This window comes from Mizuhopecten yessoensis, unplaced genomic scaffold (genome assembly GCF_002113885.1).
Source record: "Mizuhopecten yessoensis strain PY_sf001 unplaced genomic scaffold, ASM211388v2 scaffold9109, whole genome shotgun sequence".
NCBI classification, from domain to species: domain Eukaryota; kingdom Metazoa; phylum Mollusca; class Bivalvia; order Pectinida; family Pectinidae; genus Mizuhopecten; species Mizuhopecten yessoensis.
In genome coordinates this window covers 2,119,002-2,132,105 of record NW_018407883.1, presented here as the reverse complement: position 1 = coordinate 2,132,105, position 13,104 = coordinate 2,119,002, and positions in this window count along the sequence as shown.

Here is a 13,104-nt window from a genome sequence, read left to right as displayed (position 1 = left end):
TTCTGATTGGTCGTTTTTAGATATTGTTTGATTTTGCTGAAACTTTGTATATAGGGGTATTAGGGGACTGCGATTTCAACCGCATATGTTTCGTTACCATAGCAACCTCAAAGCAACCACGCGGAGGCTTCTGATTGGTCGAAAAAAAAAATATTGTTAGATTTAATGAAAATTAGTATATAAGGGTATTAGGGGACTGCGAATTCAACCGCATATGTTTTGTTGCCATAGCAACCACACGGAGGCTTCTGATTGGTCAATTTTAGATATTGTTCTTATTTGATGAATATAAGTACAAGGGGTATCAGGGGACTGTGATTTCAACTGTATAGGTTCCGTTGACATAGCAACCACATGAATGCTTCTGATTGGTCGAAATATAGATATTGTTCTATTTTGATGAAAATAAGTATAAAGGGGTATCAGGGGACTTCAAATTCAATCGCATAGGTATCATTGTCATAGCAACCACACAGACACTTCTGATTGGTCGCAATTCACATGTACATGTATATTGTGAGGGTATCATGGCATTCCTGACCTTTTCTGGTGCATCTTCGAAACTATGGGGGCAGTTTTGGGGACATCTGTAATCCCCCCCCCCCCATTACAATTAGCACTTGTTATTATTATTATATTCTTCTTCTTCTGTTCTGTGTTCTTCTTTTTATTCCTCTTCTTCTTCAGCCATGAACTTGTCCAGAGATTTTCTCAGAAACTACCGGGCGGAGCATCATGAAACTACACAAATATACTCATTAGGGGGTCAATGTGTGCAACAGGCTATTTTCATCTTTACCGGAAGTCCAAGCTGGCCGCCAGAGCCTCACTTCCGCTTTTGGATATTTGGGCTCTGAGTTCAATGAAAATTAGTACTTAAGGGTTTAAAGAGATGCCGAAAACAATGGTAACAGTTTCGAAAAGCTCAGTTGCCATGGTAACGAAATGGAGGCCTCTGATTGGTCGAAATAGATGTAGTCTGATTCTGCTCGGAATCGGTACATAGGGGTTTTGAGGGATACCGAACACAATGGTAACAGTTGCGAATAGCTCAGTTGCCATGGTAACGAAATGGAGGCCTCTGATTGGTCGAAATTAAGCTGTTGTCTGAATCTGCCCAAAATTGATACATAGGAGTTTAGAGGGATGCAGAACACAATTGTAACAGTTTCGAAAAGGTCACTTGCCATGGTATCGTAATTGGGGCCTCTGATTGGTCGAAATTTTAGATTTGGTCTGAATCTGCCTAAGTCCTTAAGTCCATCAGGGGTCGTTTGGGGGACTAATCTGTAACGGCCATCCGTTACAATTATTACTAGTTACTAATGAGCTTTGACATAAATGTTATTAAGGAAATTTCGTAGATTAATCATTTGCATGCAAGCAAATGCATGCATTTACACGAAAACATACGTACATGCACATGAAAACAAAGAAAAAATATATAAGATGCAATGTATGTAACCTATATATACATATAGTAATAGTTTGAACCTGTAAGAGGAAAAAGACGTAGTAAAAAAGGAGTCATATTGATGGAACTTTATGAGTCCTTATTACATAACAAACTTTACATTTTCCGTTAGTCATTGTTGTCCTGGTTCGAATCTGATGTTGATGAATATCAAAGTGCACATTCCTTTGCTATGTAATTTTTACCGAGGTAGTGAACCAGAGAAAGATATGTAGAAAATCTCTCTCCTTAAACGAAAACTAAATTATTATTTTTAAATGATTCAAGTAATTACCTGATTGTGAAGATAAAAGATGGCATCATACCAAGTGTGCACACGAAGGAGCCAATCGTTACCATTGTAAAACTGGTAGGACACAGGCCAGAGCGGGCTGTTGTGTCATATCCGGCACATGTGCAGTTAGTGTAAAGCTATAGGAAGACATTGAAATCACAATTGACAGGTACCAAAACCTTATTCGCTTTTTAAATAAAATCGTCTTCAAATCTGCTTTTCGAGTTAAATCAATTAAGCTCTTCCTGCTTAAATAAGTGAAGATACCTTCCTTTCAAAGTAGAGTCGTGTTAAATTAGTGAATATATCTACTGCATAAAAGCTGTTTTACTGTCAAAGAGGAGTTGGTTCAAGTAAGGAAAGGTACCTGTCTGGATAACAGCAGTTCATTTCTTTCTCTCAAAGAAGAGATGTTTCAAGTAAGTAAAAGTACTTTTATGCAACGTAGCACTTCAACTATTCTTTTCAAAGAAGGGTTGGTTTAAATATGTGAAGGTATTTTTCCTCATCCATTACACCGCGAATCTGATCTTGCTGGATTTATCATGTAACGCTAAAATAAAGCATGAATTATTGAAAAAAGATTTTTCTGCTATCCTTATCCTTTTCACCATGGCGGAATATGTGACTCAAGAGGTAAATCTTCGAAAAGCTAACAAAGCATGGCAGATAATAAGCATTGATGGAGGAAAAAATAACGAACGATTAACGAGGCGTTTTTATTAAAACTTTATTGTAATTCAGGTCATAGGTTCAAATACTTGTCGCGTGCAAGATGAACGCAAGGCACACACAGGTGATTACCCCTTTACAATTAGGTTAAGGAAACAGCTGCAACTTTATAAATCACAAATGCAAGAGAAGGACTGGTTATATTTCAAAATAAAAACCGAGTATGAACCATGCCACTACCCAAAAGAGAATAACGTGGGTTATCCACAGATCACGGTAAACCTTGGGAACCACGCACTCTGCCATTTTGTAACATTGAAAAGTGGAAGTAAGACATACACACGCGATTGCACATATGAAATTTGGAAATAGATTAGGTATGCCAAACATTTCTGAATCTGTGAATCCCCATATGGTCATCGTTAGATAACTCTTTAAATTCGTATCTTTCCATATTGTTCAATATCTATTTCGACATTTCTATATCGTTCAATGTATGTGTAATGTTATTAAGATAAAACGTATATTTCAGGTAAACGTACCATGTTTTCTCTACCAGTACATCCAGCTTGACATGGAGAAAAGAAGTTCCGGCCGTCCGACCCACATATCGGAAAATAGTCCGTGACGTCACAATAACACTGTGAAACACAAGTACTGTTTGCTTCCCTAGAAAATAAATAAGTGTGAAGTTTCTGTTTTTCAAATGCATCCAAGGAAATAAACAGTGTCATGAAGTCCCTGATGCATCCCCCTGAATATGATCGTATAGTGTCCTTATTCTAACCCTACAACATACCCAGTCTGTTAAAGTCACAAATATAAAAGGTATTTTTATTAGCACCTCTATCTAGCCTCCTTATTTCAAGGTTTATTTGCGAGATACGTGAATTTGTCATAGGCCTTTTCTATGAGATTCCAGCGACATCTACGGTTGTTCCAATTTCAAAGGGAACAAAAAAAAAAAAAAGACCTACCACGTAATACAATCAACATTATAAGAAAATTTCTGTGAACGTTTGCGTCCGGTTGTTTGATACGAATTTCAAATCTGGAAACCTTTACTATTCAAATTGCTTTTATTAGGCTTCGTTTGATGTGTTGGGCACTGGCATACTCTTTAAATTGTTTTCTCAAAAGACTCTTCTTTAACATTGAAAAACATTACAGACGTAAAGAATAGAAATTTAAGTCCTTTAAGGTCGTCCAATATCTTCGAGGATATATGCTTAAATATCAGAAACAACTAGAAAAAAACATATCCATTTTGTCATAACTGCATGTATACAGCAACCAATGGTTAACGCTTAAACATAACTTTTATAAAAAAAGGAAAAATCTGAATATTGATTGGACTTGAATCAATGTATTACCCCGAAACTATATTCTGTCCATGAAAATTCGAACCTTGGCTACACTGATACGAAACTTACGTACATAGGAATATTGTAGTTGACGATTGGTGGGTTTGAACAGCCAATAAAATAATCGGTGAACGTGATGACCGTGAACAACACCTTTATAACCATGAGACACTTGAGGCAGGTCAAAGGTGAAAACTTGACCTTTGAAACTTCACATCCTCCAATCAACGAGCCAAGGCCAGCAGAAACCATTATCAGCAGCCCTATAAGCAATACCGATAAAGCCGTAAACATTACTATATAATCTGTATTTAACGTCGTGTACATAGTCACTACAGAGCTTTTATTACGACGTCACTAAGGGAACAAAGTTATTTTTGTGATGAAGGAAAGTCCAAGGCGGAAACCCAGCGAGCCATCGGAGGGATAACAACTAACCCTAACAGATATCACTCTGTTTTCCCCCAACCGCTGGGGAATTTTTGGGAGAATTAGTGGTCTGAAGCTCACGCTTGATTGCACATAGTAGCAAATACTGTGTTAACGATCAAGGCTACCGAAGCATCCAAAAACAGTAATACAATTGCCTGCTTTAATGTAATACCAAAAGATCCCAGACGAATCTTTGCGCCCACCATTGTACCATCTTCATTAGTTCTTTATCAGTTTGATGATTTCTCTTCTTTTCTCTTATCTGTTTCATTGAGTAATGCCTAACAGTAAATGCATTTTTAGGTAACTTTTGATCCAAAACTAATGCTGCTGTGTATAAAAGACAACCTTCGAAGTGAGTTTATCGTTTCACAAATTTATTAGTACAGTACTTAATGTGAAAGAAATAGAACTGGTCATTGCAATATGAGAAAGAACTCTTTGTTTTTCGGTCATCTTGTTTTCTTATGACTCACAAAATAAACATGAACAACTAGGGATCACGGGGAACCCACATATCAAATTTGGGACTGATCCCTGAAGTACTGCCTGAGAAATAGCATTAACAAACCTTCAATGTCAAAATCCATGCCATTAAATCTGTCAGGGATGTATCGATGGACCTAGACAGTTGTCAATAGTTTTGAACTTCAAATATTTACGCTATTAGCTCAAAAGCTTAGTTATAACATATAGTAAATGATTTAGTTGTGTGATTCCTCGAATAAAATCCGGATATAATGAGTTTTTTCCTTAATAAAACATACCAATCATCATGTTAGCTTGCCAAGCCGGAAGTGAATATTGCGTCTCCATATATTTTGGTAAAAATGAAATGGATGCCGAGATTGCAAACAGATCTAAAATTCCACAAACAACATTGAGCATGTACACGGGATTCCGAATAAGCTGATAAATTTCTCGTGCAAAATATGAAACAAACAAGACATGACAACAAATAATTAAAGAGGACGCTTTGATGAGGAAATGCTATTATTTTGCTTTCCAATATATTTCTTTATAATGTTTAAGAGTAAGATTGAAAAGAAAAAGGAAAAACTTGATGGATACATTCGAGGTGTGACAAATCGGGTCTACTGAGTCTATGAATAGAAAAAGAACATGAAAAGATAAAGGTTTTTTTTCAAAGTTCCAGTGTATGGGATAAAGGTATTTCCAGGGCCAATACTTAGTTTAAAGTCTCCTGTATTGTAGAGTTTGGTTTGGTTTTATTTTGTTTAACGTCCTATTAACAGCTAAGGTCATTTAAGGACGGCCTCCCCTGTGTGCAGGATGCATGCGTGTAGTGTATGTTTGTGTATTTTGGGAGACTGCGATATGTTCGTGTTTGTCTCCTTGTGATAGCACGGATCTGATGACGACTTTATAGTGCTACCTCACTGAAACATACTGCCAAATACACCCAGCAGGACGCCCCACCCGGTCACATTATACTGACAACGGGCGAACCAGTCGCCCTACTCCTAATTTGCTGAGCGTTAAGCAGGAGTAGAAACTACCATGTTTAAAGACTTTGGTATGTCTCGGCCAGGGGACAGAACCCAAAGTCTTCCTCACAGGGGCGAACGCTCAACTAAAGGACAAAAGTGAGGCATAGTCAAGGGAGACATTAGGAAGAAGAAAGTTGTTCCAAAGTTAGTCGCCTCTTACGATCATGCAATGGTGGCAGCAGGAACAATTATTACGCACTACCTGCATGGACCGATAAATGTAATATGTCCTTACGAGCTGGATAATTAAATAAAAAAGCAACAATCGTTTTTCAAAATCTTCTCCTTTCCTATTAGGTATTTGTAAAGTCCATTACGAAGGGAATGTCTTGTATGTCTAGGCCACCATCATCAGATCAGATGGTGGGCCAATCAAATCGCCTGTCATCCGAGGTCCGTCTGTACTTAAAACATTCTGTTTATTTGCTATTTCTCAGAAAGTCAAGGAGGAATCTTTCTCAAATTTTATATTTAGGTTCCTCTTGGTCTGTAGTTGTGCATATTTTGAGTTTGATCGGATTAACAAAATGGTCGACATGCGGCCGTTTTGATTTTGACTGTGAATTTTTGTTATCGCTGTTTCTCAGAACGTAATGGAGGGACTATTTCCTGCTATGTTAAATGTATTCATTCATACATGTACTTTATCCCTTTTCTTTCTTCTTCAGTATAGACCAAAACTACACAAAATGCTCTTTTACTGTATTGGGTAATGATGAAAACAGATAAAGTGTTCCGCTCTATTTGTCATTTCCCTGTCTGGTATTTCAAACACCTTTCATTCTGGAGTACAAGAATAGGACCAAGTGCAAACGGATTTTGGGAAACTGTCTTTGACCAACCTGTCCAAGCTTTGAAGCTAGGATCATCCAAGAGAAACAAATCGAGAGTGAAAGCTGGTTGATCCTTTGATAAGATGTACGACGCTTCTTAACGGTCATCAACTATTTCAGATGACCTACTTCATAACTGAGAATTCAAAGACTCTCTTCCTTATAGAATAACCTGTTCACAGGGGTTCAGATTATTGCCAATAAGATGAAAAGAGCATACACGTGATGAAGCAGAACACCACAATTAGTGAGTGAAAATTAATTGATGCCTGGCACGTTTTTGCAGAAATGTGAATTTGCTTCCCTTCAAATTGAAATTGTGAGAACAAAGATAACATTTTTTTCAATTTGAACAGGACCCGTTAAACAGGTCCTTTTTTGTTAAGAGAGGAAAACCTCTCGTGGTTTTATCTTCAAAACGTTCCCTTTTAATTCTTTTTTTGCACAGATACCTTATGTAGATCTTCGATCAAATACTAACTTCTACATTTGATCAATATATGCCACTTTTAGTCAGTATATCCAAAAGCCATTTATATTATGGCTTTTGTTTTTAAATTCCGTGTACCTTTACATTAACGAGATTTACCGAAGATACGATGGCGACCTTCATCAATACATTTACTCTTCATTATGCGATGAATGTTAACAAATGAGTATGAAATATTCCCTTAAAGCAATGTAAAAACAAAATAAAATGAAAAATAAAATGTATAAATTGAAAACAAAATGTGTAAAAACAAATTCTAAAAAGTGACAAGGATTTTACATTTGAACTCTAAATTGATTGTTAACAAAAACTTGAATTTGGAATTGCTTGTAACCTAAAATGCACTGAAAGGTTTATTGTAGGATTGTAACAAATTTCATTATATCAATTACCTGTAATTAGGTGCATTGCTTTTTTGTGGATACCAGGGAGGTGTCTTAGGTCCTCACATTTTTGGGTACACAGGGTACTTTGTTGTGCAAAATTAATACTTTCAACCACTTTTTTGGACTGTATTTTCTCATACATATTTAAAATAACACCACTTCTTTATGCTATAACAAATTGAAGTCAAAATTTCACGACATGTTTGATGAAATTCACATTCTGGATGATAAGTATTACGATGCAAAAATAATACGTTCAGGCTGATATTCCATTTTTCGACCCCGACTGTAATTAGGTTAAATGATCATCGAAATAATTAGTAGAGTGGTTCCAAATAATAACTCCAGATGAATAAGAGATTGAAAAAGGTAAAACAGCAGCATACATCCCGTAGCACTTCTGAAACATAAGTAATGAGGGGGCAGGCTCCTATGTAATTTTTACATAGCTTGAAATAGTCCCTTTACAATATAAATATAGCCCAGAATGATTTTTCTATCCATGCACAGAAATTGGATGTAGTTCATCAAATTTTTTATAGAATTGGTTAATCTTCCCTTTTGGGCCCCGCTATGGCTCATTGGGTTTGGTCAGGAATCCCAATTTTGTAATTTACCAAGGATGATTCTGACTAAGTTTATGGCCCATTGGATTTGGTCAGGAATCCCAATTTTATAATTTACCAAGGATGATTCTGACTAAGTTTACAGCCCTTTGGATTTGGTCAGGAATCCCAATTTTATAATTTACCAAGGATGATTCTGACTAAGTTTACGGCCCATTGGATTTTGTCAGGAATCCCAATTTTATAATTTACCGAAGATGATTCTGACTTAGTGTATGGCCCATTTGGTTTGGTCAGGAATCCCAATTTTATAATTTATCAATGATTATTCTGACTAAGTTTATGGCCCATTGGGTTTGGTCAGGAATCCCGATTTTATAATTTACCAAGGATGATTCTGACTAAGTTTGTTAATAACAAATAATTGTGTTGGGTCAAATTACTAAAATAGCTGGAATTCCGTATGCAACATATTACACTTTGTAAAACCTAAAATAGGTGAATGGTTAACAAGCTATAGAGAAAATTGTAGAGACTAGGTTTTCCTAGCCCGTGTCCGGATTGATCATTCATACATAACACCATTCTTCTTCATTGAAAAGCGAAGACCCCCCTCAATGCATAACATGTCACAAACCATTTATAGTAAAAAAAAATGTTTTTAGATTACATTTACCTTCAGCCATCAAGAAACATTTTTATGATGAAATAACAGATCTCAAATCTCTTTCGAAACAGTAAAATTCTACAAAATCGAACCTACCTAAAAACGGCTGGTCTGTTCAAAAAGATACAACTAACCGTAGCAAATTTTATTTTTGAAGTTGACCTTTGTCATTTACCTTTATGTTCGTATGATGTCATTTCGTTTTTAATTTTCATTTTGAATTGGTACTAATGTTAATAGGACGTTAAATAAAAAAAAATAATGGCCTTTTTTGTGTCGATTGGCCGTTCAGAATCCAATAACTTACTTTTGTTTATCATTAATTGCCTAAGTATCACAATACCTTGTTTCAGTTATTCCCTGCTAAATCTCCATTATAAAGGGTTATTGAATCAACATGTCGCACGTCTCAAAACAACATTTGCCTTCTCAATGCATTGCAATGGAAGAATGCAGAGCAAATGTTAATATCCATGTGTATCACACGCAAGGCCGTATCCATTCCACATGTACGTAGTCCTTACATACAATCCTACCCTTCAAAGTTCCATTCCTCTGTATTATACACTAAGCCAAACTTCTATCTCACATTCTTATCTCACCCCTACGGCAAAAACCCTTTCAATATTTCTTCACCATATACAGCTAGTCATATCTTTTCTCCACTCGTATATCAGAAACAGCAACATAATTTGCATACCCCTGTCATAGTCGACCTCGTCACACTCCCTTCCATAATTCTGTATCACAGCAAAGCTAAATCCCTAAACATAGCTTACCCAACCATACCCTTTCTAATACCCTATCACACATAACATCTCCTATCCGCTTACATGTTTCAATATCACAGTTAAATGCCCTTTCATACATTTGCCCTCTTCCCCTTTTGGTTCCACACTCCGCCTTATCCATACTTTCCCCCCTTCTCCAGTAACATAATTTAAGCTTTCTATTGAAATTGTTTAATATTTTGAAATCCGAGAATATCAAATCGTGTTTCAATCATCGCGTCTGGATCACGTTACGTGTTATGAATAAATCCCGAGAACAGCAATTCGAGTTTCACTCAACGTTTCTGTAAAATATCACTTCCGAAGAATAATTCACCCAATACCCTAATTTGCCAACAGTGCCTTATGCCAACTTACTATTTACATAACAGGAATCTGATAAATAAGAGGAAGACAAACATTACATGATATATTTACATCACGCGAATTTAACACGGTCTTCATGCCGGGAATGACCGTCATCGGTTGCAGTGTTCGAAGAAAGACAACACGTATACATTAAAATGTCATTCTCCACAGCGGCTCGTACAGACAAATATTTTACTGGTCGTTATTAAAATTTTAGCATGTTCTGTTAGTATTCTCTTTGTATTATCCAAACTTTTTTTTTTTTTTTTTTTTTTTATTGTTGACCGTTAATTAATTCATACAATTTGATAAAATGACCAAAGCTGTTGATAGGACGTTTAACAAAACTAAACCAAACCAACCCAGACCAAATGAGATAGTTTGTTTTTCATATTTCTTTTCCCTTATTTCATTCAAAGAGAAATTTCTTGACAAAATAGTTGTTTTTCAAATAATGTTCAAGTAATGATGTAAATATGTCTCTTGTTCTTCGGTAGTGGAAGCAAAGTTAATGAGAAAGTGAACCGTGTATACGAATCTCTTGTGCGTTTGGCAGATGACAAAACTGTCTGGGTCAAGTATACGTCCATTTAAAGAGCAATTAAAGTATTTTTAGCGAAACCGGACATTTCATGCGCGTTTCTTTATGAATTATAACTCCTGCGAACGTCCGGTATTTTCTTTACAGTTTACAGATGATATGTAAACATCTACAATAAATTCATGTAGGGTCACGCAGGTCAGGTATTCCTAAGATACAGCGTGATTTATTGGCCACGCCAAAACACACAACGCGCTGAAACATATGACGATACTATAAATTGTCCTTTTTTTAGTGAGTGACATGCTGTAAATGTTCTGTCAGTACATTGTAAGAAGTATACTGCATGTCTGATAGCCTTAATCTCTTCATTTCTAGATAATTATAAAAAAACACTCTCTGACACAACAAAAGTAAAACCCACCTATGCAGCAATGGCTTCCGCAAATAATTCATAAATGTTCGGTCTTTTTTCCATTAGATGGAGACTGGTTTATCTCCGGGTCCTGCGTACTGTTTTCTTCCCTGTCTTGTTCGTCAATGTCTGTTTCGGTCTGTGGTAGATGATTCCACGATTGTTCTGACCCCCTAGCAAAGACGATGAAGACGAGGATTCCTAGTAGATAGAGAGCCATTGACACGTAGAATATTGAATTCCACTGTTCCATTGTTTCCTGTAAAAGTAATGATACAGGTTATGGTACCTCTTGTGTTTAAAAATAAAGAAGAATGCCATGAAAATTCCCTACCAGGGATTAAATAAAACTTATATGTTGCGTTAGACTGTCGAAATGAATACAACACAACAAAGAGCACTTTTTTCACCAATCACCTTTCACTTGCTGTAGGATATGTTGTTCTGTTGGTTTCTGTTTTTTATTTTTGCCTTTACTGTTGTCATTTTAGCTGACAAATGTTAAAAGTCTTCGGTAGTTTGCACCGAAAGATCGATTATTTTTATTTCATTTTGAATTTTTAGATATTTGATTTTGAAATCCACAAAAAAATCTGAATATAATATATAAAATATCAAAATGAGATCCGATGAATCATCATCATCATCATCATCATCATCATCATCATCATCGTCCATACACAGTGACAAACATCATCATGATCATCATCATAATCATCATCGTCATATATAAGCGATGTTACATCATCATCATTATAATATCACCTATACACTTTTTCCGGCATCAAAATCATATCTATACACAACGATAAGCATCTTCTTTATCCTACTCCTTTATGTATAGTGTCAAACATCATCATCATCATCATCATCATCATCATCATCATCATCATCTGTGCTTAGTTACAAAACATCATCTTCATCATAATATAGATATATTATTATTTCAAAAGTAATATAAAATGTGGTTTTTTTTTATTTAGTTTCAAAATAAGTCGGGTCGATAGTATTTCTTTTGTTATTTTTTGTATTTGATATATTTTACTTTGAAATTGATATAAAATGTGAACATGAAAATCTCAAATTTCAGATATAAGAAAACCACTCTTTCCGCAGCTAAGACGTAGCAGTTGTTTGATTTAGGTAGCAGTGTACTGTAGAAATGGCCCGACTCTGATAAACAAGGCACATGTCGAGGAAATGTAAACACAGCGGATTTACCCTACACATGTATATATATTTATATTTATATTCTGTGTTGCATTTGCCTATATGTCGTTAGTAGACCAAATTGCAGTATATGAGACTGTATACTACAATTTACAGTGATACGGCCAGTGTAGGAATACAACTGGTACAAGGTAAACAAACATGGCCGCCAGTCACATCCGATATTGATCAATAGGCCTATAGTCAAAAGAACTTTCTGGGTTCGTTAGCATTTTGCAATGTAGGTCATCGCAAAAAATAAAGCTAATTGACAAATTATGACAATATAAATTGATGGTGAAATGATTATTTAGAACTCCTAGCGGAACAGTGGCTCAAGATCCGATCGATTATTTTTATTTCATTTTGGATTTTTAGATAACGGGCGACATTCTATTTATCTCTCACCCAAATTGCATTCATATCGACTGTATACTGCATCTGGTAACAGTTCAATGCTTAAGTAAACTGCATTACATTTACAATACATATAAAGTACTTAGAAGTGTAAAAACCTCTTTGTATCTATGTATGTCACTTGTGTGAAAACCATTGTTACCACATCAAAAATTACCAAAAAATGCCATAAATTGCTATTTTTGACCCAAAATTTGACCCCCGCAACTAGTAATTTTTTACTAAGTTCTGTCTGAAATTAAAGATTACCAACCTGGTTGAAGAATTATCTGGATCCCAGTAAAGTTGTAAATCTTGATTTTTTCACAATTAGGCGTCGTGCGCTGTTGTCAAATTTTTACCTCGTGTAAAGCTAGCTTTTCATGTGTAGGCACCCTTTCGGATTATGGCCAAAATTTTATCCTCGAACCAAAAAAATCTTCCTTGTTTTTTTTGGACAAATGTGAAGCTCACATATACGATGGCCGATAGCAGCCGACACAAAACAACTACAATATAAGACATTTATGTACATGTACACTTTTTAAAAACTGTACATGTACACAATACAACTACAATATAGGACATTTATGTACATGTACACTTTTTAAAAACTGTACATGTACACAATACAACTACAAGTGCTATTAACATTCCTTAACGGTTCGGGTCAACTTGATATTTCACACGTGCCTGATGCGACGGTGAATTTAAAGACCAAACGACAAAGAAAGG